The following is a 21,551-nucleotide window of genomic DNA, read 5'->3' as shown; positions in this document are numbered from 1 at the left end:
AAGCAAGGTTAGTCACCAAGGGATACACACAGACTTATGGCATAGAAAATTAGGAAACCTTTGCTCCTGTTGCAAAAATTAATACAATTTGGGTTCTATTATCTCTTGTTGCAAACCTAGACTGATCTCTTCAACAGTTAGATGTAAAAAAATGAGTTCCTCAACATAAATCTGACAGACAAAGTTTTTATGGAGTTACCCCCCGATTTTCATGGTGATAAAGGTAATGCTTAAGTTTGTAGACTAAAAAAGTATTATATGGTCTCAAACAGTCACCAAATGCATGGTTCGACCGATTTTCTAAGACAATAAAACAACTTGGTTGTATACAAGCTCAAAGTGATCACACTTTGTTTTACTTTTGGGAACATGGAAAACTTGCTATCTTAATTGTTTATGCTGACAATATTATTATTACAGGTGATCATCTTTTATCCATTGCTAAAATCAAGACACAACTGGCTGGTTTTTTTTAGATGAAGGTTATTGGAAAATTAAGGTAATTTTTGGGAATGGAGATTGCAAGAAATCACACTAGAATTAGTGTGTCCCAATGAAAATATGTGTTGGACTTGCAAGAGTATACATGGATGATAGGCTCTCAACCTACCACCACTCCAATAGATCCAAATGTTAAGCTTGTACCTTCTCCAGATGATGTACTTGTCGACAAGGGGAGATTCGAGTGTCTTGTTGGTCGGCTGATTTATCTTAAACACACTAGACCTGATATTTATTTTCCAGTCAGCTACATCAACCAATTTATTCATTCTCCATTTCAGTGTCATTTAGATGCTACCTACCAAATTCTCCGCTATCTTAAAGGTACATTAGGTCATGGATTGTTTTTTAAGAAACATGAAAATCGAAGTGTAGAAATGTTTGTTGATTGATTGAGTTGGTTGTTCAAATGATAGGAGGTCAACAATTGGTTACTACTCTTATGTATTTGGAAACCTTGTTACTTGGCATATTAAAAAGCAAGGGGTTGTCTCAAGAAGTAGTGATAAAGCTGAATTACGTTCAACTGCTGGTGTTTGTGAAGCGCTATGGCTAAAGAGGTTACTAGATGAACTAGAGGTTCATATGCAAAGTCCCATGAATATTTGGTGTGACAATAAAGCTCCTATCTCCATCTCTCATAATCCAGTTCATCATAATCGTACAAAACATGTTGAAGTTGGTTGTCATTTCATTAAAGAGAAAATTGATGAAGGGGTTCTTAAAGTTTCCTACATTCATACAATTCAACAGGTCGCTGGCATCTTCCCAAAGGCATTGTATGTGTAACAACCCGAATTTGCTAATAAGGCTTAGTGCCTTGATTTTTGTGCTAGGAGGTCATAATTGGATGTTTATGTGTTAGTATGATTTAATTGTGATTATATATGTGAATTTTATGAGTTATATTATGATATGACTGCTCATGCATGTTTAAGTGTATTAAATGTGCTTATAGGCCTGTTTTTGTTAAAAAAGGGCAGTTTTGTAAGTTTGACCCGCTGATAGTATATTTGTAATTATATGTGCTTTGTGAGTGGGACCACATTATTATGTGTATATATTTGAGATTTGTGGCATGAGGTGATCCTAGTGAGAAATTTGGTAGAAAAGTCATGTCAGGGATTAATACGCGGCTTGGGGTGAGCCTAGGGGTATTTTAGTAATTTGGTGAATTACTGGGGATATTGGAGTATGAGTTATAATTGAGGGAAAATATTGGTGTTTGGAAGATGAGTGAGATTAAATTTGAGGTTTTGCGGGAAAGTGGTGTCAAGTGACCTTTTTGCCCTTGGGGGCCTAAAGGAAGGATTTTTAAGGTATGGGCATTATGGTCTTTTACCAAGGGAATAACTCAGACTTAGCCAAATTCTGACTGAAGCAAGTCTCTCACTCACGTTCTCTTCCTCTTGCTCTCTTTCTCTCACTCTACTTTTCTCAAGAAGAAAACTCTTAAAGTATTGATCTTAGAGGCAACCCTTAGTGGAATTGAAGCTAGTTCTTGAAGAATTAGGGGCTGCTAAGCTTGGGAAATCCAATGGAGAACTCGAATCTTAGGAGGTAATTCATGTTCTTGAGCTTTTGATTTTTTTCAAATCTTAGGAGGTAATTCATGTTCTTGAGCTTTTGATTTTTTTCCCTTTCTTTTTGGTGTTCTTGGAAAATTGTTGGATTTTCAGTTTGGTGTGTTTTAGAGGCTTTTGATTGTTAATTGTTGTGTTTCTGTGTTGCTAGTGTTGTTCTGATGGTCGAAATTGGGTTGAGAGTGGGTTTGGATGGATTTTGGGAGAGGTTGTGATTTCTAGAATCACTGAAATTTTTGGGTTCATGGGGTTGTGTCGCGGCACTGTTCTTGGAGTGCGGCAACCCGCATGAACTCAAAGGCTTTTGGGGGGGTTCCTCTAAACCGCCTTGGCGCCGCGACGCCTGGTAGGCAGCTTCGCGGTGTGTGTCCTGTTCCTTTGTGGTTCGGGGTTCTTTGACTAGAGGCACGCCACGACCCTTGAAGGGCAGGCCGCGAATCTAATTGGGGGAATTGGCCAAATTAGGTTTTGAGTTGCAGGGACTCAAACCTAAGGGCCTAGGAAGGATTCTACTACTCAGTTTAGAATGATCGTGACTAGGGGTACCGCAAGGCTCGAGAGGAAATGATCGTGCTCATTGTCGCTTTACCCTATCGCTGAGGACTTGAGGTAAAAAAACCGACACTTGCACCAAGTGTAGGGCGTGCCCCCCAATTATAGGGCACGGGAATGACAGTGTCACGAATCTGTTTATGGTTAAATGTCTGCTTGTTTAAATCTATGCTATTATAACTGTTTGTACTGAACGCTTGGTTGGGAGGCTGTTATCGACTATACATGCGTAATGTATGTCGTAGTGGTGGGACCATAATGCAGATGTGATATCTGCCATAGTGACGGGCCATTGTGAAGATGTGACATTCATCTACTCGGTATGATTCGTACATTGTTTGGAAAAATCTATGTGAGCAAGTTGTGGTAATATGCAATACATGTTAATGTTTATCTGGATATTTGTATGATTTGTTTGGGTTTTCTTGCTGAGCCTTGGCTCATGGGTGCTTTGTGATGCATGTAAGGGCAAAAGAAAGCTGGACTAGCCATGAGTTGGAGAGTTTTAGGGGCGGCGTGTACATACTTAACCTGCTCGGCCGCCACGGTCGAGATATTTTGAGGAACATTAGTCATTAGTTGAAATTTGTCGCTTAGGTCGGCTAAGTCTGTAATATTGATAAATTTGTATTTTATTTAGAAACTTTTGGGATCCCTTGTAACTATTCAACCCTTTCTAATGAAAGTTCAACTTACCTACCAAAATTTTTTAATACTTAAACTGTCATTTAACCTTAATTGTACTTTTGAGTCCAAATGACTCGCTTAATGAGTTAAGCACTATTTTTAACTCACGATGTAACGGTATTGACTATTCAGGACGTTACAGCATGTGCCTTCGTTTGCAAGTTGATAAACAAGCTTAGATTGCATAGTACATACCATCCAACTTGAAAGGGAATGTTGAATTATTCAAAAGGAATAACTCAACTTTAGTTAGACTATTTTATTCCTAGAAAATAAGAGTTTGTTATTTTTTATTCTCTTGAAAGATATCTATATTTATACGTATACATTGTAATATAAAAGTATGATTAATAAAATTAAGGGGGTGGTTGGTTTATGATTTGAAAACAAAATATTTAAATTGTTAATTTTATTTGAAAATAATATTTTAACATTTAAAATACTTGAGTGGTTTGTAGTTTTGCAATTAAAATGGAGGTGGGTCCATTTGTTTTAGGCATTTGTAGAAAACAATGTTTTATCGTTTTCCACTTCTACGTGTAAAAGCTATCTCATTTTCAAAAACTGGTTTTGAGTTTGTTTTAGAAAATCACATACCAATCAAATATCACGTGGGCCCATTTATATTATAAGTATTCAAAAACTTAAAATACTATTTGAATTCTCAACCAATCACACCCTAAAAGTCTTTCAGCAGTGTATTTAATTTCTTCTTGGAATGAATGCTTTTAATATATGATAAGACCGATGTGAATTAATTTATATATAAACATGTCATTTGCCATAAATATTTAGTTCATATCAACACGATAATCATATGTAGATCAGTTTGAATTATGATTAATCATGAACTCTTGTTCATGTCTGTTGGGTCTTTTGATTTACTCGTGAAAGTCTCTTAATATAATGAGGCTAGTGACTTTTGTTTTGGAGATTCAATAGCATGTGGCTGAGAACATGATCTTACAAGATTTAGAATCCAAGTTTTCCTAATAGATCTAATATTAATTCCCTTAAGTGTTAATTCTGGAACTAAATGGTTATTGAGCTCAAATTTATAATATGATTATAAATTAACTATTCACTAGTGAATGAATGATACTTAAGGTTCAAGAGGTAATTATAAAGGTGAAATATTAATTTAGACCAACTCTAATTTATGAACCAATAATTGGAAGACATAATTACGTGAAGTGATTATATCAATGGACTGCACGAGATAATTCTGCAAATATAATTATATAATGACTAAAAGTGAAATTTCATATTTATAGTGAAGTAATAATGGAAGTAATAAATAAGATTATTTAACTAAAGAGTTTAATTAATAGTCTAGTTTATTGGAGCTTAGATTATAGGTTCATGGTCTCAAGTCACCTCTACAACTATAACGCCCTACTACCTTAGAGCCGTTACCATGTGATTTATAAATGTGTCATTAGCTCACTAATCGATGTTTTAGATTAAAAGTGTGATTAAATTGAAATAAATACTCATTTGACAATATTGAATGTAAAAGATTTGGACATTCATTAAAATCATAAAAGTTATACATTTGGGATCCCAAAATACTGTTTTGAAAATGCATTACAACTAAAAAATGTAGATACAGTCGACCTAAGTGATAAAATCAACTATTACAACATATCCTGCAAAACAACGCCGACCGTGGCAGCCAGGTAGGCTAAACATGTACACGCCGCTCCATGCTCTCTAACTCATGGATGATCGACCTTTCCCTTGCCCTTACCTGCATCATAGAGCACCCATGAGCCGAAGCCCAACAAGAAAACTCATCGCATAACATATCACAATTTAATCCAAGAGTATACAGCATAAACAGTCAATGAATTAAACATATAGCGGCCTATGCCGATCCAAGTGCTTTACCAGGCACTGGGTTCATTGTCTTCACTGAGTGGGTGAAAACAACACCCTAGAGGGTCTCGCCCTAGCAGCCTGCACACAGTGTGCTTAACGCCAATCCCGGCCTTGTCGTTCTCATCCTTCGCTGGTCCCAGCCTTCGTCGTTCGTTCATAAGCATGCACAACACAACATATCATTCACAAATATTCACACATATATTAAACACAAATAATAGGGCCATGCCCTAAAACACAAATAATAGGGTCATGCCTTGCTCTATGGGCACAAACAATTTTCTTACCTGTGTCCCGAGCTAACAGATTAACACGATCCCCTAACCCGAGCTTTGAGGTAAACCTAGTCACAACACATCCATAATAACAATCCAACCAAATAAGAACTTCATAATATTATTCTAGCCTCCGGGACCTCGAATCCTACTAAACCAAGTAGCAGGATCCTTCCTGAGTCCTAAGATTTAGGTTCGCAAGCTTAAAACCCTAATTTGACCAAAAACCCCTATTTGCGCTGCGATGCCCCTACATTTAGAGTCGCGACCCTCTACAAGTCAGAGATCCCAACTCTCGATTTCTTTGGACACACGTTGCGATGCGCCTTGCTTAGGGCCGCAGTGCTGAGGCGATTTAGCAAATCCCAAAGGCCTCTTGAGTTCATGCGGGCCGCGACGCTCAAGAATAGCGTCGTGGTGCGACCCCGCGAACCCATAATTTCCAGCGTTTTGTCAAATTTCTAAGCCCCTGTAAATCAATCCAAACATACTGCAATGCCAGAATTAAGCCCCAAATCACTTACACTATACTCAAAGCAACACATAAACTCAAAAATCTGAACAAAAACCTCATTACCACCTAAATTCAACCACTTGAGTTCCAAACCCCAAAAATCTAAAAAACACAGTGAAATTCAAGAACAAAACATGTTCTAATCCTTATCCCTGTAATGATCTTGTCCCTGAGCCAATTCCCAGCACTTCTAGCTTCAATCCTCAACAAATCCTAGCCTTGATTCCATAAATTACAATGATTTTTCCATTAGAATTCCAAAACCTCACCAAAGGGAGTGAGAGAGAAGGAAACGTGACAGAGAGTGGGTTGAGGGATTGACTTGGGTTCTGGTTGATTCCAAAACCCTAGATAAATGCACAACTCGTTAATACCCCCAAGGGGAAACCCGTCATTGTCACATCCCGCTAATTCCTCAAGTATTCCTATAAATCCCTGTTTAATCCTGACATACTCAAATGATCACTAAATAATCACCCATTACCTGGTAAACCCGAACACATGCTATGTAACGACCCAAATTTACTAATAAGGCTTAAAGACCTTGATTAGTGTGTCGGGAGGGCATAATTGGATTGTATGTGATTTAATGACTAAAAGTATGTTATATGACTATTTGAATATCTGAGATGCATGACTATGTGTATTAGTATGCATGTAGGCCCCGATTAGGTTAGAAGGGCATAATCGTAATTTTGGGCCCGTTGAGGGCATAACTGTATATATATGTGATAGATTGTCGAGACCACATTATTATGTGGATATATTTGTGATCTGTGATTTGAGACGATCCTAGTGAGGGAGTTAGCGAAAAAGTCACGGCGGTGATTTATACCCTGCTCGGGGCGAGCCTGGGGGTATAAATGGGAATTTAGAGAATTTATTGGAGTCTATTTTGACATTGAGGAATATAATTGGTGATTAGTTAAGTGTCGGGAAGTAAGCAGAAAATATTAGAGACACTCGAGGAATTAGCAAGAATTGGGTGAAATGACCAAAATGCCCTTAGGTGGATTAAGAGATTTAGAATTAAAGGGGAGGGTATTGTGGTCATTTGGCCTATAAAGGATAGGTATTACTCAGGCTTTATGACTTAGTGGGAAGTGTAGAAAGGACTAGAAATTCTGAAGGAAACAAAGGAAAGAAAAGAAAGAAAAAGAAGGGAAAGAAAAGAGAAAGAAAAACAGGGCATTTCCAAGGTCGGTTTGGGATTTCTTCACCATCTCTTGGGTTCCTTTGGAGAAAAAACTCAGGAGGAGTTTGGATAAGAGCTAGAGGCTAGGCTCCCTGTACCAGCTTGAGGAATTGGTAGAACAATCCATCCAGTTGAGGTAAGACTTTGAGGTTTTCTCTAGTTTCTGGTTTTGATGTTGAACTAAGATTTCTAAGCTGAATTTGGTGGGGAATTATAGGGGAATTGGAGCTGAGCTTTGAGGAGGTGAAGGCCAAGCTAGTGAGGAGGATAACCTAAGCTAAGCTCATCCATCAAAGGTAAGGAACTTTGGTTTCAAGTTTTGTGATGCTGTGGTTTTGCTGAGTTTCTGAGTTTTAGGTTCAGCTATGGTGAAATCTTGGATTAGGGGTGCATGTGTTTAAGTTTTGTGTGGTTGGGATGCTTGGGATGAGTTAGACATGTTGGTAAGCTTGATTCTAAGTTTAATTGAAGTTTGGAGAAGTTTTGATAAGGTTGGGCTCGGGGAAAATCGAAGGAGGGAAAAACAACATTTGCTGTCTGTGACTAGCGCTACAACACTAGCCTTTGGGCACTGTAGCGCTAGGCCATTTACCCTAGGATGATTTTGGGCTTTGTTTGTAGCGCTGTAGCGCCCTCCTTAGAGCGCTATAGCGCTACCCTATTTCCTGAAAGGGGTTTTTGAGTTATTTTCATGGGTTTTTGCCCAGGGGTTCGGGGTTCGATTCCACCACCCCGTTTGGTGGAATTGGGGCTTCCCGAATGTTCGGGATTGGTCCCGAGGTTAGGTTTTGGACTTGAGGTTTGGTGATGATTCTGATCTATGGTTGTGACTAGGTGTGCGCTAGGGCTCAAGAGGGATCGTGCTCAAGGATCAAAGTGAACGAGCTAGTGAATTTAAAGGTAAGAAAACTACACCCGGTTATGTGTTTGTGATGGGAATAAGTGCTCCCGATATCTGTATAATGTCATAGATGGTATTATGCCATGGGACATGTGATAAACGGCCTAAGGGTACCGTATACAATATTTGCGCACAGGGCGCGGCTTGGCCACTGGTAGTCGAGGACAGCTTAATATTCACTGAGCTCGGTTTAAGCTGGATGGAGTCAATGGGATAAACAGAGGGTGCGGCCTAAGGGTGCTAACCCTAGTTATCATTTGTGAATTGATTATTGAAATGAAATGATATGTTTGATATGTTGAGTACTTGATTATCATGGATGCTTAGACTGTTGAGATCATGTTTATGTGATATGAGATATTGGATTGCTTGTTGATTGACTATGCTCTGTTATTGTGTTTTCTTGTTGGGCCTTGGCTCACAGGTGCTACGTGGTGCAGGTAAAGGCAAAGGCAAGTTGGACCAACCCCTGAGATGGAGAGCTGCGGGGCTGAATGTACATAGTCAGCTGTTCGGCTGCCATGGTCGAGGAGTGGATCAGGACAAAGAATGCTTAACAATCTGTTTTGCCTTAGAGTGGCTAATTACAGTACTTAGATCTTGAATCTTTTATAAATGGTTTTAATTTTATTATTTTTGGGATCCCGTGTAAACAAAAAATGTTTATTTATAAGAAATGCGGCTTTTGAGACCAAAATCTTTTAACCCTAGTTCCACTATAAATGACTTGATTAGCAAGTCTAGCACCTTTATAAACACACAGTGTAACGGTCTTGGCTATCCAGGGCGTTACAACTTGGTATCAGAGCGTCTTAAGTTTAAGGGTTCCTGAAGACTAGCTGGACATGTACATTCACCGTGAAAGACAAGCTCAACTCAGGGTTCAGTAATTTTGTATACATGATTATGTGCTTAAATGATTTGAGTGAGATATGACTGTTGATATCTGCTTGATTAATAGGGAGCATGAGATACTGATAGGGTCTGGCCCTTGACTATTGCATGATATTATTGAGGCGTGCTTATCAGCATTGCTATGCATGTGAATGAATATGGATGAATATTTGGATAAATTGCAATATCTTGATTGCTTGTGAATGATTGGAGTTCCGGTGATGGATCATGAAAGGATTATTACCCTATCATCATAATCTGATTGTCGAGTCGTTGATTGCAGATTGACTTGGATAATTATGCATCCAAGAAAATCTACGCGACTAGCCGGTAGGTTTGAGATTAGAGATGATGATTAGGGCCAGGCCCCTCCGCTGGTCCCTGAAAACTGGCAGCAGCTTATGGCAGACATGCAGGCTCGGTTACAGATCCAAGATGAACAAATCTGAATTCAGCGGCAACAGGCTCCATCAGGGAGTGTTGCCCTCATTGTGCCACCTACAGTGGTACCTGTTGTGCAGCCAGTTGAGGTTGGGAATAGATGGGAGTCGTTGTATGAGCGGTTCAGAAAGCAACAGCCCCCGATCTTTGAGGGAGGACCTGATCCACTGAAGGCTGAACAGTGGATGACTATGATTACTACCATCTTGAAATTTATGAGGGTAGAGGGACATGACAGAGTGGCCTGTGCCACATATATGTTGAGGGAGGATGTCTGAATCTGGTGGGAGGTGGCATCACAGACCAGGGATGTTACTACTTTGATTTGGGAAGGATTCAAGGACCTATTAAGTCAGAAGTACTATAATGTTGCCATCAGGGCAGCGAAGATAAATGAGTTCGTGGGGCTAGTTCAGGTCAATATGACAGTTACAGAGTATGCCCTAAAGTTTGACAGACTAGCGAAATTCGCACCAGATCTTGTGCCTACTGATGCAGCTAGGCAGGATAGATTTATTAGAGGACTTAGTGCTATGATTGCCTGAGATGTGAGGATTACAACAGTACATGGAGGGACAACTTATGCCCAGGCTGTAGAGAAGGCCCTTACCACTGAGGAGGCGGGAGGGCCGCAAGGTGGTGCCTCCATATTCTGGTTCTAGTAGGGGCAGAGGCCCCAGTGATTTGAAGAGGAAGACTCTTGATGCTTTGATCGCTCTTGGTCCTGATAGGAGAGGTCGGGGTACTCAGGGTGGCCGTCAGGGAGGCGGTGATACATGGAGGACTTATCCTGAGTGCACAAGGTGCAGGAGGCGCCATCCGGGCGAGTGTTGGGCTAAGGCCTGTTATGTGTGTGGGGTGGTGGGACACCTCAAGAAAGATTGCCTGGCAGTGAAGAATGGAGATGCGGGGAAGGTGGACAGCTTGACTCCAACTCAAGCGTTCACCCTGACGCGGGCGGAGGACGAGGCTAGTCCCTCGTTAGTGACAGGTCAGCTTTCTAGTGCTGGCTCCCCTTTTACTGTATTAATTGACTCTGGTGCTACATATTCGTTTGTTTCTAGTAAGGTGATTGACAGACTGTGTAGACCTAGTGAGTATTGTGTTCGAGGGTTTGGGACTAATTTTCCTACAGGGGAACTGGTAGTGTCTAGGAGGTGGATTAGAGCACTGCCAGTGATAGTTGATGGTAGGGAGTTATCAGTAGACTTGATTGAGTTGAGTATGGAAGACTTTGATATGATTCTAGGTATGGATTGGCTGGTTAGATATGGAGCTACCATTGACTTCAGAAAGAAGATGGTGACTTTTGAGCCAGAGGGTGAGGTTCCCTTTGTTTTTTGTGGGAGCGGTGCATGGACCCCGCGTACCCAGGATATCGGCGTTGAGAGCCAGAGACTTGTTACAGGGTGGATGCATAAGCTTTCTGGATAGTGTGGTGGATACCACCAGGGTTTCACCAGTAGGACTGGCGGAGACCAGATTAGTTTGCAAGTTCTTGGATGTGTTTCCTGAGGATTTGCCTAGATTGCCGCCACGTAGAGAGATTCAGTTTGTCATTGAGTTGGCGCCGGGGACAGAGCCAGTGTCGAGGGCACCATATATGATGGCACTGGCAGAACTGAAAGAATTGAAGATACAGTTGCAGGAGCTTCTGGATTTGGGATTCATCAGGCCTAGTTACTCGCCATGGGGTGCTCCAGTTTTATTTGTGAAGAAGAAAGACGGGACTTTGAGAATGTGCATAGACTACAGAGAATTGAGCAAGTTGACTATCAAGAATAAGTACCCCTACCAAGGATTGACGACTTGTTCGATCAGCTGCAGGGTAAGACGGTGTTCTCGAAGATTGATCTTCGATTTGGTTATCACCAGTTGAGGATCAAGGACGAGGACATATTGAAGATAGCCTTCCGAACGAGGTATGGGCACTATGAGTTTCTGGTCATGTCGTTTGGTTTGACCAATGCCCCAGCAACCTTCATGTATTTAATGAACAGGGTGTTCAAAGACTTTCTGGATCAATTCGTTATTGTCTTCATCGACAACATCTTAGTGTACTCCAGTTCAGAGGCAGAGCACGAGCTTCATCTTCGAGAGGTTCTTCAAAGGTTGAGGGAGCACCAGTTGTACGCCAAGTTTAAGAAATGTGAATTTTGGTTACAAGAAGTGACATTCCTTGGACATATCGTGGGTACAGATGGGATTAAGGTGGATCCATCTAAGGTAGAGGCAGTTAGGGATTGGGCGAGGCCAAGGAACGCCTCGGAGGTGCGGAGTTTTCTTGGTTTGGCAGGTTATTACAGACGGTTTGTAGAGGGCTTCTTGAAGATAGCAACACCGATGATAGAATTGACACGGAAGAATTTGAAGTTTATCTGGTCAGACAAGTGTGAAGACAGTTTTCAAGAGCTGAAGTGACGACTTATTTCTGCGCCTGTGTTGAGTCTTCCTTCGGGGGAAGGGAAGTTTGTGGTCTATTGCGATGCATCGAGATTGGGTTTAGGCTGTGTGTTGATGTAGAATGAGAAGGTCATAACTTATGCATCACGGCAGCTGAAGGAGTATGAGCAACGGTACCCTACCCATGATTTGGAGTTAGCAGCGGTGGTATTCGCACTGAAGATTTGACGACATTATTTGTATGGGGAGAAGTCCGAGATATATACTGACCACAAGAGTTTAAAGTATTTCTTTACTCAGAAAGACTTGAATATGCGCCAAAGAAGGTGGCTAGAATTGGTAAAGGATTACGATTGTGACATCCTGTATCATCCGGGGAAGGCTAATGTGGTGGCTGATGCATTGAGCCGGAAGGGCCCAGGACAGTTGTTTAGTTCGAGACAGGCATCAGATAGACTGGCTGAAGAGATGGCCAGAGCAGGTATAGAGTTAGTGGTTGGTAGGTTAGCCAACATAACTCTCCAGTCCACGCTCCTCGAAAGGATTAAGGAGGCACAGGGAAAGGATCCTCAATTAATTGAACGTAGGGAGAATGTCCTAGCTGGAACGATTAAGGACTTCTCTATCTCAGAGATGGGTTTACTAAAGTATAAGGGTCGGATTTGTGTTCCGGTTGATCCAGATATTCAGCGAGAGATTCTGGATGAGTCTCATACCACTCCCTACTCTTTACACCCAGGTACTATGAAGATGTACCAAGATTTGAAAGTGTTGTATTGGTGGACAGGCATGAAGAGGGATGTGGTAGACTATGTGGCAAGGTGCCTAACTTGTCAGCAGATCAAGGCTAAACATCAGAGGCTAGCAGGGTTATTGCAGCCTCTAGGGATTCCCGAGTGGAAATGGGAGGATATTACCATGGACTTTGTGGTTGGATTACAGAAGACTGTGGGTCAACATGATTCGATATGGGTGATTGTAGACAGGTATACTAAGTCTGCCCACTTTTTACCTGAGAGGACAACTTATACTGTGGAGCAGTATGCTGAGCTATATGTAAAGGAAATTGTTCGACTTCATGGGGCTCCGAGGTTGATAGTGTCCGACAGGGACCCCACTTTCGCCTCCAAGTTTTGGGAGAGCCTGCAGAAGGCAATGGGCACACAGCTATGGTTCAGTACCGCTTACCATCCTCAGACAGATGGGCAGTCGGAGAGGACAATTCAGATATTGGAAGATATGCTACGAGCTTGTGTGTTAGACTTTGGGGGATCTTGGAGTAAGTATCTCCCATTGATTGAGTTCTCGTACAACAATAGCTATCAAGTGACTATCGAAGTGGCTCCGTATGAGATGATGTATGGGAGGAAGTGCAGGTCACCGATACACTGGGATGAGATAGGTAAGAGAAGATATTTAGGTCTTGAGATGGTTCAGAGGACCAATGAGGCAATTGAGAAGATTAGAGCTCATATGCTCGCCTCTCAGAGTCGTCAGAAGAGTTACTCAGATCTGAGCGCATGAATGTGGAGTTTCAAGTCGGCGATCATGTGTTCCTCAGGGTTTCACCCCTGAGAGGAGTGAAACGATTCGGTGTTCGGGGCAAGCTAAGTCCCAGGTTTGTTGGCCCCTTCGAGGTTCTGGAACGAGTTGGAGAGGTGGCTTATAGGTTAGCAATGTCTCCAGCTCTATCAGGGGTTCATGACGTGTTTCATGTGTCCATGCCCCAGAAATATGTATCAGATACTACTCATGTGTTGAGCTATGAGAATTTGGAGTTGGATTAGGATTTTTCATACGAGGAGAAGCTTGTTCAGATCCTTGATAGAAAGGACAAAGTCTTGCGGAGCAAGACCATCGCCTTGGTTAAAGTTTTGTGGAAGAACAGCAAGGTCGAAGAGGCGACGTGGGAGCTTGAGTCTGATATGCGGGAGCGGTATCCCGAGTTGTTCAGGTAATTTTGAGGATGAAATTCTTGTAAGGAGGGGATAATTGTAACATCCCAAGTTGCTAATAAGGTTTAGGACCTTGATTAGCGTGCCTGGAGGGCAATAAGTGAATTAACATGATAATATATGAATTTGATTGAATATGTGATTAGAATGCATGTTTAGGTGGTATAAATATGCATGTGGGCCCCATTTGAATGATAGGGGTAAATTGGTAATTTTAGCCCGCTGAGGGCATAAATGTGATAATTATATTATGTGATTTCTACCACGTGAGTGTGGTGATATTAGTGTGATGCACATGCCAAGACAGTCCTAGAGAGCTAGTTAACTTAAAAGTCACAACGGGATTTTATACCTGGCTCGGGAGGAGCCTAGGGGTACTTTGGGAATCTTGTAAATTCGAGAATTAGTAGTTAATGGTTATTGGTGATTGAGTAACCTGGGTAACCATTAGTAACTGCTGAGAGTAACAAGGTTAGATAGAAAATGGTAGAATTGTAAAATAGGTGAAAGGACAAGAGTGCCCTTGAGGTTTAGTTAGGAAGGAATTCTTATGAAAAGGTAAAGTGGTCATTAGGCAAGGATTTAGATTACTTCAGCTGAAGGAAAAGGGAATACGTATTACATTTAGTCATATGTTGGTTTATGCTGAAATTGGAAGAAAATCAAAAGGAAAGGGGAAAAGAAGAAGGGGCTGAAGTTGGGAGACCTAGGAGGAAATTCAAGAGGGATTGGAGACAAACAAGGTCAAGTTTAAGCTGGGACTACTCAGAGTTAGGATAATCAAGAGGAAAGAGGTTGAAAGCTGGAATTGAGAGGAGTTCAAGCTGAATTTTGATTGAGGATTTTGGAGAGGCTCATGGTAGAGGACCGTGCTTGTGGCCTTGGTGCATCGGAAAGCTCGGGATACAGGTAAGAAAACTGTAGCACCCGTAGAGCGGGGCTTGGGCCCATAGTATTGTTGCAGGGCGCGACCCTAGATTGTATCACTGCTAGGGTGTAGCTTTAAATGAATGATTATATATTTGATTGTTATTTGAGAATGCTAAATGTGGTAATAGCAGAGCGAACGGCAAAGGGGCCGGGAACGGCGAAGGGCCGAGAACGGCGAAGGCCGAGAACGGCGAAGGCCGAGAACGGCAGTGGGGTCGGGAATACCACTTAGCACATGGAGTGCTTATGGTTAGGGTGAGACCCCAAAGGATACATGGGATATCCTTATGGTGTAGACCGAGATCCTAGGCTTTGGTAACGCTTTTGGGACGGCATGGCCGTATATGTGTTTTAATCTTGTGGACTGTCTGATTAACTATGAGTTATCTGCTACAGTGTTTGTGTGATATGCATATGTTATGTGCTGTATGAGTTTTATTGCTGGGCTTCGGCTCACGGGTGCTCTGTGTTGCAGGTAAGGGCAAAGAGAAAGTCAACTAGCCATGAGTACGGAGAGCGTGGGGGCGGCGCATACATGTTTGGCTTGCCCGACTGTTTTGGGTTGGGGCATTTTGAGAAATGGCTGTATTAAACTATGTTTTTTGATGATTAGTTATCTGTAAACCCATTTTGAATTGTAAATATTTTACAAACATCGCTTTGGGATCCCGAATGTTAAATTTTTGAACTTTAATGAAATCAAGTACTTTTAAAGATTACAGCCTTGATTACCTGTTTAATCACACTTTTGTTCTAAAATCTCGCTTAGCGAGTTAATTGCACTTTATAAACTCACTTAGTAACGGCTCTAAGGTAGTAGGGCGTTATAGAGGCGCTGGCTTGAGTTGGTGAAAGATTATGATTGTGATATTCTTTACCATCCGGGGAAAGCCAATGTAGTGGTAGATGCATTGAGCCGGAGAGGCTCAGGTCAGTTGTACAATTCCACCCAGATTTTAAGAGAGTTAGCTAATGAGATGGTTAGAGCAGGGATAGAATTGGTGGTAGGTCGGTTGGCCAATATTACTCTACAGTCGACCCTGCTAGAGCGGATTAGAGAAGGACAGTTGGCAGACGCTCAGTTATAGGGGATTAGAGAGAATGTCTTAGTAGGAGTAGCTAAGGACTATTCTATTTCTGAGGTTGGTTTGCTTCGGTATCAGGGACGGATTCGTGTTCCAGCTGATGAGGGGATCAGATGAGAGATACTGGATGAGTCTTATACGACGTCGTACTCACTTCATCCAGGTACCACGAAGATGTACCAAGATCTACGGATGCTATATTGGTGGCCAGGGATGAAGATGGATGTGGTGGAGTACGTAGCCAGATGCTTAACCTGTCAGCAGGTGAAAGCTGAGCATCAGCGACCAATTGGGTTGCTTCAGCCTTTGGGTATTCCCGAGTGGAAATGGGAGGATATCTCGATGGATTTTGTGGGAGGTTTACCCAGGACTGTTGGGCTTCATGACTCGGTGTGGGTGATAGTGGACAAATACACCAAGTCAGCCCATTTCCTTCCAGTAAAGTCGACATATACTACGGATCAGTATGCTGAGTTATATGTGAGAGACATCGTACGTCTCCATGGGGTTCCTAAGTCCATAGTGTCAGACCGGGATCCTATCTTTACTTCCATGTTTTGGAGTGGTTTGCAGAAGGCTATGGGAACTCAGTTGAAATTCAGCACAGCCTTTCATTCTCAGACTGATGGACAGTCTGAGAGGACGATTCAGGTGTTGGAAGATATGCTCAGGCATGTGTGATTGATTTTGAGGGTTCATGAAGTAAGAATCTTCCGCTGATTGAATTTTCGTATAACAATAGTTACCAATCAATGATTAGAGTGGCTCCCTATGAGTTGTTGTACGGGAGGAAGCGTAGATCACCCATTCATTGGGATGAGATGGGTGAGAGGAAGTATTTGGTGCCAGATAAGGTTCAGAAGACAAGTGAAGCTATAGAGAAGATCCGAGCTAGGATGCTCACCTCTCAGAGCAGACAGAAAAGCTACGCTGATCCTAAGCGTAGGGACGTGGAGTTCCAGGTTGGGGACCACGTGTTTCTTCGAGTTTCACCTTTGCGAGGGGTGAGGAGGTTTGGAAAGAAGGGCAAGTTAAGCCCTAGATTCATTGGACCTTTTGAGATCATGGAAAGGATTGGCCAGGTGGCTTACAGAATAGCCTTACCACCATCGTTATCTAGAGTTCATGACATATTCCATGTTTCTATACTCCGGAAGTACGTCTCAGATGTGACTCATGCGTTGAGGTATGAAGATTTGGAATTACAGACATATTTGGCTTATGAAGAGCAACCAGTTCAGATCTTGAATCGAAAACATAAAGTATTATGGAATAAGAAAATTCCTCTTGTTAAAGTGTTGTGGAGGAATAGTAGGGTTGAGGAAGCGACCTGGGAGCTTGAGACAGCAATGCGGGATTAGTATCCTGAGCTATTCAGGTAAATTTCGAGGATGAAATTCTCATTAGGAGGGGATAATTGTAACGACCCAAATTTACTAATAAGGCTTAAGGGCTTTGATTAGTATGCTGGGAGGGCATAATTGGAATATATGTGATTTAATGATTAAAAGTATGTTATATGACTATTTGAATATCTGAGATGCATGACTATGTGTATTAGTATGCATGTAGGCCCCGATTAGGTTAGAAGGGCATAATTGTATATATATGTGATAAATTGTCGAGACCACATTATTATGTGGATATATTTGTGATCTGTGATTTGAGACGATCCTAGTGAGTAGGTTAGCGAAAAAGTCACGGAGGGGATTTATACCCAGCTCGGGGCGGGCCTGGGGGTATAAATGGGAATTTATTGGAGTCTATTTTGACATTGAGGAATATAATTGGTGATTATTTAAGTGTCGGAAAGTAAGCGGAAAATATTAGAGACACTCGAGGAATTAGTGGGAATTGGGTGAAATGACCAAAATGCCCCTAGGTGGATTAAGAGATTTAGAATTAAAGGGGAGGGTATTGTGGTCATTTGGCCTATAAAGAATAGGTATTAGTTAGGCTTTATGACTTAGTGGTAAGTGTAGAAAGGACTGGAAATTCTGAAGGAAACAAAGGAAAGAAAAGAAAGAAAAAGAAGGGAAAGAAAAACAGGGCATTTCCAAGGTCGGTTTGGGATTTCTTCACCATCTCTTGGGTTCCTTTGGAGCAAAAACTCAGGAGGAGTTTGGATAAGAGTTAGAGGCTAGGCTCCCTGTACCAGCTTGAGGAATTGGTAGAACAATCCATCCAGTTGAGGTAAGACTTTGAGGTTTTCTCTAGTTTCTGGTTTTGATGTTGAACTAAGATTTCTAAGCTGAATTTGGTGGGGAATTCTAGGGGAATTGGAGCTGAGCTTTGAGGAGGTGAAGGCCAAGCTAGTGAGGAGGATAACCTAAGCTAAGCTCATCCATCAAAGGTAAGGAACTTTGGTTTCAAGTTTTGTGATGCTGTGGTTTTGCTGAGTTTCTGAGTTTTAGGTTCAGCTATGGTGAAATCTTGGATTAGGGGTGCATGTGTTTAAGTTTTGTGTGGTTGGGATGCTTGGGATGAGTTAGACATGTTGGTAAGCTTGATTCTAAGTTTAATTGAAGTTTGGAGAAGTTTTGATAAGGTTGGGCTCGGGGAAAATCGAAGGAGGGAAAAACAGCATTTGTTGTCTGTGACTAGCGCTACAGTGCTAGCCTTTGGGCACTGTAGCGCTAGGCCATTTACCCTAGGATGATTTTGGGCTTTGTTTGTAGCGCTGTAGCGCCCTCCTTAGAGCGCTATAGCGCTACCCTATTTCCTGAAAGGGGTTTTTGAGTTATTTTCATGGGTTTTTGCCCAGGGGTTCAAGGTTCGATTCCACCACCCCGTTTGGTGGAATTGGGGCTTCCCGAATTCTCGGGATTGGTCCCAAGGTTAGGTTTTGGACTTGAGGTTTGGTGATGATTATGATCTATGGTTGTGACTAGGTGTGCGCTAGGGCTCCTGAGGGATTGTGCTCAAGGATCAAAGTGAACGAGGCTAGCGAATTTAAAGGTAAGAAAACTGCACCCGGTTATGTGTTTGTGATAGGACTAAGTGCTCCCGATATCTGTATAATGTCATAGATGATATTATGCCATGGGACATGTGATAAACGACCTAAGGGTACCGTATACAATATTTGCGTACAGGGCGCGGCTTGGCCACTGGTAGCCAAGAACAGCTTAATATTCACTGAGCTCGGTTTAAGTGGGCCGGAGTTAGTGGGATAAACAGAGGGTGCGGCCTAAGGGTGCTAACCCTAGTTATCATTTGTGAATTGATTATTGAAATGAAATGATATGTTTGATATACTGAGTACTTGATTATCATGGATGCTTAGACTGTTGAGATCATGTTTATGTGATATGAGATATTTGATTGCCTGTTGATTGACTATGCTATGTTATTGTGTTTTCTTGCTGGGCCTTGGCTCACGGGTGCTACATGGTGCAGGTAAAGGCAAAGGCAAGTTGGACCAACCCTGAGATGGAGAGCTGCGGGGCTGAATGTACATAGTCAGTTGTTCGTCCGCCATGGCCGAGGAGTGGATCAGGACAAGATATGCTTAACAGTCTGTTTTTCCTTAGAGTGGCTAATTACTATACTTAGATCTTGAATCTTTTGTAAATGGTTTTAATTTTATTATTTTTGGGATTCCATGTAAACAGAAAATGTTTATTTATAAGAAATGCGGCTTTTGAGACCAAAATCTTTTAACCCTAGTTCCACTATAGTTTCAGTAACACGTTCTTAATTAAATGACTTGATTAGCAAGTCGAGAACCTTTATAAACACACAGTGTAATGGTCTTGGCTATCCAGGGCGTTACATGCTATATTCCCAAAATACCCCTTGGCTCCCCCCCCCCCCCTCGAGCCGGGTATTCGACCCCGTTGTGACTATTTCGCTCCCAAGGACCGTCTCAGATCACACATCACAAATATATCACCACAATCTCGTGATCGCAAGTACAACACACATATAATTCACAATTATGCCCTCAGCGGGCCAAAATTATAAATATGCCCCTAATAACCAAATTGGCCCCACATGCATATTTGATTCACCTAAACATGCATTTGTAATCACATAACCATTTAATCCACATAATAACATAATTAAATCAATTATTTCTCTCCTGACACGCTAATCAAGGCATTATGCCTTATTAACAAATTTGGGACGTTACAACAACACTCTCTAGGGTGTGGATGTTATTGATAAGATAGAATGAGAAAGGACTCAATTGCAAGGGAATTAATTTTCCAAGGCAAGATATAATTATATGATAATTAGTTAATTAATTTGATTAATATGTTTTTGTTGACTAGATTTTTTGCTAACAAATAAATAAACAAAAGCTTAAAGAAAAAGAGATTGAAACACATATTTTTACACGGTTCAGGTTATTAATTAACCATAGTCCACGAGTCACTTGTATTAGGATGATAAGAACTTGCAAAGCTCAAGCTCGCCTACAGTCGATGAAGGAGCTCGAGAACCTAGTTGATGTGGGGGGGGGGGGGGGGGCAACGCATCAGCAACCTGGACCAGACCCGTTTCCAGAAGTCCATGAAGTCCCGAGCAATTGTTGCACCCTATTTAAATTACATAAACATGCTGGCCTGCGACCAGTATAATCAGTAGTTGGCAAAAGAGCGCCTCGAGAACGCTCTACTCTCCAAGTAGCCCAGGAAGCTCGTCTAGACCAGGAGCTCGAGGAGGAGCTTCAAGCGAGCATTGAGTCCTTCTCCATGGACCAAGGTAAATCCCCAATTATTATCTATAATGCTAAGTCTGTGGGAGATGGGGTAAGTCTTGAGCACGTTTGGGTTTCCCCCTCACTTCTCCCGTGCGGCCTCACCTCGGACCGTCAGTGGACTCAGGAGGACAACCAAGTTAAGAATATATTTTACAAGATCATAAATATTTTCACATATGTTCCTTTCTGTCGTAGATTGATAACAAGAGAGTGAAATTGATCTTCAAACTACACAGTCGTCCACAATTTCCTTTGATCACCTAGACTAGGGTGGGCAATTCTCAACACATGAGATAGGAAAATTATGGAGAAGAAGAGAGTAGTGATGGGCAGCCACAATTGGTCTCTTTTGAGTCTAGGTTTTAGCTTTTTCATACTTACTTGACAACCCTAGACTTAAGTCCCTATTTATAGCAATATTTTTGGGTTAATTTAATTTAATTAAATAATTAAAATAATAGCTTGAAAATCCCTATGTGGCTGAATATTAGATATTTTGCTAAGCCTTGCGATTTTTCCATTTTTAAATTTAAAGCATAAAAGCATCTTAAATTCAAATACTATTATATTATATAATTATATAATAAAATAAAACTCTTATTAATTAATTGAATAAATATAATATAATTTATATATATATTATAAACAGATTTCGTTATATACGAAATCTCTTTTATTAAAACTTTATATATATAATTATAAATATATTTAAATAATAATTAATTAATTAATTAATTAAATCATTTATTCAAATTAACTAACTATAATTTGAACATCGATTTAATATCATATATCAATTTGAAACCAATTTGACATAATTAATAAATTTGCTCGAAATTCTATTTTCTTCTCTAAATTTGACATCTTAGTAAAATTGTCCAAAATTGACACAAAATAATTTTGACAATCCTAATTGATAATTAAATAATTTAATTGATAATATCTAGATGATATAATTAAATGCATTGTGGGGACCATGGACCCATGAATTCAAGCTACAATAAATTACCATAAAATTATTATCAAATAATTTCACTACCTTATTA

This window comes from Humulus lupulus, chromosome 4 (genome assembly GCF_963169125.1).
Source record: "Humulus lupulus chromosome 4, drHumLupu1.1, whole genome shotgun sequence".
Taxonomy (NCBI): Eukaryota; Viridiplantae; Streptophyta; class Magnoliopsida; order Rosales; family Cannabaceae; genus Humulus; species Humulus lupulus.
The sequence above is the reverse complement of the archived record's forward strand: the minus strand, read 5'-3'. Positions refer to the sequence as shown.